Source organism: Poecilia latipinna, unplaced genomic scaffold (genome assembly GCF_001443285.1).
Source record: "Poecilia latipinna isolate Pla-1442-1.1 unplaced genomic scaffold, P_latipinna-1.0 Scaffold1618, whole genome shotgun sequence".
NCBI lineage: Eukaryota > Metazoa > Chordata > Actinopteri > Cyprinodontiformes > Poeciliidae > Poecilia > Poecilia latipinna.
This window is the reverse complement of record NW_015114234.1, coordinates 107,775-113,843: the sequence shown is the minus strand read 5'-3', so window position 1 is coordinate 113,843 and position 6,069 is coordinate 107,775.

Here is a 6,069-nt window from a genome sequence, read left to right as displayed (position 1 = left end):
ACAAACCGTGACAGACTTAACTTGCAATTAATCTGTCACGGTTTGGATTTTCTGTCGTGTCAGAATCACTCACCATGCGTCACACCATATTTTAACACACGTTCTTCTGTGTACATTTGGAATTCATTTCAAGAGCTTACTAATGGAAGTGACAAATACCTGCTTTTTGTTTGCAGTAGGAACATCAACTTGTTTGAGACACACCCTCACCTACGTATGCCGTCACACTTGAGCTAAAAAAAGACAGTACATAGAAACACACACCATAACATGCATTTCTAAACAATACCAACGTGTTACAAAGTATTTCATTTACTAATCTCACGTCTCGCAATTACTTTTGGACACGCCATTAAAAAGTTACACATTGCTCTTGTTTCAGATAAATTTATCATTTTGCTAAAGGTGATAATTTTTTCCCACAAGCCCCGCCCACCTGATATTCATTGGAAGTGACTGTGGATTCTCTGGTAGTTAGGAGGAACCTGCTGCATCAAAGCTTCGAGTCATGCCACGTCCTGCTCCATAGAGCTTCACCAACGTTATTCCAAGATTTTCCTGGAATAATGTTGGATTCATGCCAATATAGCATGTCACTGTGCTCTGACTGCTCTAATTTAAACTCACCTTACCAAACAACATTATTCTTGAGGTCCTTATTCTTTCCAGCAGCAATTAATAAACAGCGGAGCTTATTATGCTAGCTTCTTCTGGTTCTTTGTGTGATTATTATTATTATTTTATTTTTTCCTTGAAGCTCTAAATTCATACAGGAAACACAATCAGACTTTATTTTACTTTGCTGCCTCTTCCTAAAAACATCCAACATGCAAACTAACCTAGTGATTTTTACATACTTCAACATAAGCATAAAAAATCATTCCTGTGAGTAGCTGTGGTGGACGAGAGTGAAAGATTAGTAGCTGGCTTAAAAAAATATATGAAAGGGCTAATTACAGAGCGAGAAAAAAAAACAGAGTCGGAAAGAAAATGAGAGGATTTAGAAATGCAACACACAAATGAACACACTACCACCATTAACCCCTTTTTCTTTCTTCCTCTGTCACTCCCTGTGATATTCTCAGCCGGTCTCAGTGGTCGGTCTTGCATGAATGCTTGAATCACAGTGTGGGGTGCAGTGGGGATTTTATCCTGTGGCTAAGCTGAAAAGCAAATGTGCTTTACAACTCAATAACTAACTAAATATAACCGACTGAACACACGGTCCAACAAACAAAGCTTGCGCCAAAGAATTTCTTACAATGAGGGAACTGACAAAATGACTCATGTACCCTTTTGTATGGTAGTACATTCTACCTTTTTGAATATTGGCTCTCAGTAGCAGTTGCCAAGGTGACGTACAGCTGTACCTGAGCTTAATTTATTGTTATTCACCGTTTATGCAGGTGTAACTACTCATATTCTATACTGTTATATCTGCTTAAAAGCATCCATGACATGATATTTACTATGTTTATAGGTTTGGGCCAATTAAAGGTCCAGTTTCATCACAGCACTCATAAAGCTAAGTCATGTTGGAAATAACTTATGTTTTGCTCTATCATTTATAAATTGTGTGTGAGAGAGAAATTTGAGAGAAAAATACTGGCAGAAATGTAACAGGCAAACATACTCCATGATGCAATATGTCTGATATAGTTTTGTCAAACAAATTAAAGGGACAGTATTTTGTTATATCGACTTTAACAAAATACAAAAACATACCTGGAATGTTGTTTTGATCCTTTCATGCATGTTAGAGAAATCCTTTAGTCTCCCCTGGCAACCATTCAGCTGTGCTAAACGCCTGGTTGGACCTAGCCCCGCCTTCAAGACACAGCTCCTCCTCTGAGTTGTATTTTCCATGCTTCCGCCTCACCTAGCAGCTCTCCCACTCAGCTCCTTCAGACTAGCCAGCAGCAATTAGCAAACAGCTGATGAAACTGAGCTCATTATATGAACTTCTTCTCAGTGCAACGCTGGTAAAAACGTTAAATGGTTAATAGAGGAGCCATGCTGCAATGACCTCCTGAAGGCGAAGTGTCAGAGCCAGAGTTTTTCAGAGGCCCAATTTCAAGGTGCTAAAGATCAAAGTCAATTTTATTTTAAGTCATATTTTTTCAGAACAACTGAAGCTAACATAGTTACTTGGTTGTGCTATAAAATGGCATGATGTGCCTAGAAAATGCATACTGCCCCTTTAAGAATTTTTGCACTGCTACATTTTTGTCAGCTTATTTATATAGCACATCTCCAATGACCTCATTTCACCAAAGAGTTTCACAATAATTACATCATAGATTGGCATATGATAAATTAAGAAATAAAATAACTTTTGTTAAAAGAAAAAAAAATGCAATAATAAAATTGGCAGTAAAATACCATTAAAGATAACACTATGAATAAAAACCAAGGCATACTAAAGTTCAGTTGCAGCAATTTCCCAAAAACTCAAAGTAAAAAGTAAAATAAAAAGAAAAATTCTTCTCTTTTTTAACTGCCGTTGAAGGCCAAGGGAAAATAGATGCGTGTTCAGTCTGGGCTTAAGTTGACAGTCAAATTTTCTTTTATCGATTTAACTATATTAATTAATGAATCCATTTTACTAAGTTCCTCTGAGATTTTTGAACACATTTTGTAGAGAATTTTTTATGTGAAGCAGGTCTGACAATTTTTCATGCAGTTGAAGATTCGGTTCATCCCAGTGTTATGTTATGTTGTTATTGTTTGACAGCCCTGTCCTATGGCTACAAAATCAATTATATTTGTAATAATATAAAATATGTATTATTATGTATAAAGCATACAAAAATAAATAATTCACAGATTGTTGACAGCATGTTGTTGTACCTCTTCTTTATGTTTGGATTTTTTTTTTTTTTTTTTTTTTTACAACTTAGTTTCTCCTTTTCTGGCAGAAAAATTAAAATTTTTGGACAACCGTTCTCTCTCGTTTTGGATGCTGTGCAGCTGAAAGTATTTTTGCTGATACTTGTTTTTTTTTTTTTTTTTACTTTTGGCCATTTGTTATGAAGGTAACCATAGCAACAAGGTTGTTTAGAACCAGGAGAAGCTGATTAACATCACAAAAGCTGAAATAATACCTCAACCGAAGCCACAAATGCCAGATGAGTTGAAGAGTAGAGCAGGAGCAAAGAGAAGAGAGAAAAGAAGAGGAAGTCCAAACCATCTCTTCCATCAATTATAATAAGAAATGTGAGGTTTCCGGTGTTAAGTTTTGCGGATTTGTTTATTTAAAGTAGCAGAATTCTTCTTCTGTAAATTTAATTTATGTCAGTATAAGAAGTACAAAATTAACATGAGTCATACAGAATTTCAACTCTTTCAAATTATGGGAAGGAGCTATCAAAAACATAGCATCACGGCTGCGATTAAAGGCAGAAGTCTGCATGTGGCATGTAGTCGTTTTAGAGCTTTACTGCAACAGAAACCACGAGGAGACTGTACAGCTTCATGCAGCACAATGTATGCAAACAGTGTGAAAGTAGCTGTTGAGAGGAGAGAGCGTTTTTCTTAAAAACATTTTCCTTGGAATGTCCTAAAAACACCGGTCTTGTCGATGTGGAAAATCGTGACCTTCAAGAAACTCTAACAGAAAAGCCACACTTTTCTTTGACTGTCTTTGCTCCTGCATTGTGTTTATGTGTGAAGGGTGAAATAAAGATCAACTCAGAGGACTCAACCGTGATCAAGCGCTCTTTAATGAATTAATGCGGATTGCTGAACTGGACCGTCCTGAAAAAAAAAGAAAAAAATCTATAGTGCATTATGAATTAGATGATGTGATGATGAGTGCTCTGGCCCTTATTAAACAGAGGAGCTTGCTTGTCCTTGTCAGCTGGCATCCAGCCCACACCGGTTCAGATTCATATTTCAATCTGGAAAGACTCAGACGAAGAAAAAGGAACAATTAAAAGATTTAATGACAGCAATGAATAACGGTTCTTTGGCGCTCGGGCCCCGGCAGCTGATCTGAGCTGAGATTTGATGTGAACTCGATGAACATCCCGATAACTGATTAGGGATGCTCTCCCCCAGGGCCCGACACTGGTGGTGGAGGTCTAGAAAGGGTGCCATCCTGGAGAGCCGAAGGATGTGGGTGGAGAAGGGGAGGTGGTGGGTTGAACGCAGCTGGGAAGCGGCCGACGGCCTGGGAGTGGATCCTTTTATGATGAGCTTGATTGATGATTGGACACGCCAGGTGAGGTCCAGCGCTGAGGTCGGAGATGAGCATGACGCCGATGGACGAACGGAGGGGATGGAGTCTTCCAGGTTGAATTTTCGCTATTAGCTCCATATCTCGTATCTTTACGCCGTTGCACCACACATAAACACACCAGACACCTTATGAGCGACACTTTGACAGCACTGGGTTGGATCTGCTTCCAAGATGGACTTTTGTAATGGAAAATCTTCCATTCCACCACATCCCACTGCAGAGAGACTGTAGAGTCCAATACGTTACTGGAAATGTATTGTAATATATTCTAATCCATTATTTCCCCAATATATTTTCTAATGTATTATTATGTAAATACACTGAATTATACATTGATGACACATGAATTATACAATTGATCATATTTTCATGTAATGTATTGAAATGTATTGCAAAATATGCAAATGATTGCCAGTCGTTACTGATTGTGACTTCCTTTCAACCATAAACATCAGCTGATACACTCTGAGCTCCAATCTTACATGGCTTTTTTTTCTTAATCAAGTTGAAGTTCACTGCCTTTGATACACAAAATCCCCCCCAAAATGTCCACTCATTAAATGAAATGAGCAATTACCACGGTAACCCTCTGCGTCCCCGTCGTGACCCTCGTTTTGACCACCATGCATATTCATCTCATCTGGATGACGGGCGGACAGCGGACGGATCAGACGGAGTGGAGATGAAGGGAAAGTGTTGGGGATGAAGGGATGTAGGTGCAGCATGGACACGGACTTCTATAGGAGCACACACACACATACACACACACCCACACGCACACAGACATGCACACTGGCCGCCGCTCCACTCCCGTTGAATAATTCAACAGAACAGAGGTGTTATATGGAGGGCAGCAGTCTGTGGAGTGCGCTCTGTCAATCTCACAGTAAAATATTGTGGTACTTGCCCGTGTGTTTTATCCCTCGGCGTGTGATGAGATTAAATTCACTGGATTTTTCAGATCCAGCTGCTTTAATCAGATGTTACTCAAATCGAGACCGGCTTTCTGATACAAATAGTTGGAATAATAATAATAATAATAATAATAATAATAATAATAATAATAATAATAATAATAATAAAAAGGGCAGTTCTAAAACAATAATGAAATAGCCCAGTGATTCTGATTGTGTGCTAATGATTTGCTCAGTCAATTAGACAATTCGAGCTTTTTTTGGATAACCAGCCTGACAGGAAGAAGTCAACTCCATCAACTCAAAGGAAAGGAATTACTTCCTTTCTTACTTCAATATGAGGGTCTTAAAAAGTAGACACTGGCAGAACGTCTCACTTAAAGGGGCAGTACTTCGCATCATGTTATAATGTTATTCCCTCATCAAAGACATACCTGGAGTGTTGCCTTGATTCTTTCATTCATGTTAGAGAAATCCTTGAGCCTCCTGTGGAAACTATTCAGCTGTGCAAAACGCCTGGTGGGACTGAGCTCCGCCCTCAGCTCCTTCAGACTAGCCAGCAGCAATTGGCAAACACCTGTTGGAGCTGTGGATCTGCTGAGCTCATTATAGGAGCTACTTCTCAGTGAAACACTCCTTAACATATTGTTAAAGGGTTAATAGAGGAGTGATGTTGTGATGACCTCCCAAAGGTGGAGTGTTGGAAAGAGCAGAAGTTTCTTAAAGAGACAGAGGCCCAATTTCAAGGCTTTAAATTACAAGGTCAATTTTCTTTTAAGTCACATTTGAAATGTACAACATTTTTTTTATAACAACTGAAGTTAACAACAGTTACGTGATTGTGCTACAAAATGGCACTATGTGCCTGGAAAATGCACAATACTGCCCCTTTAATAAGCAGAAGTAGCAGTACAG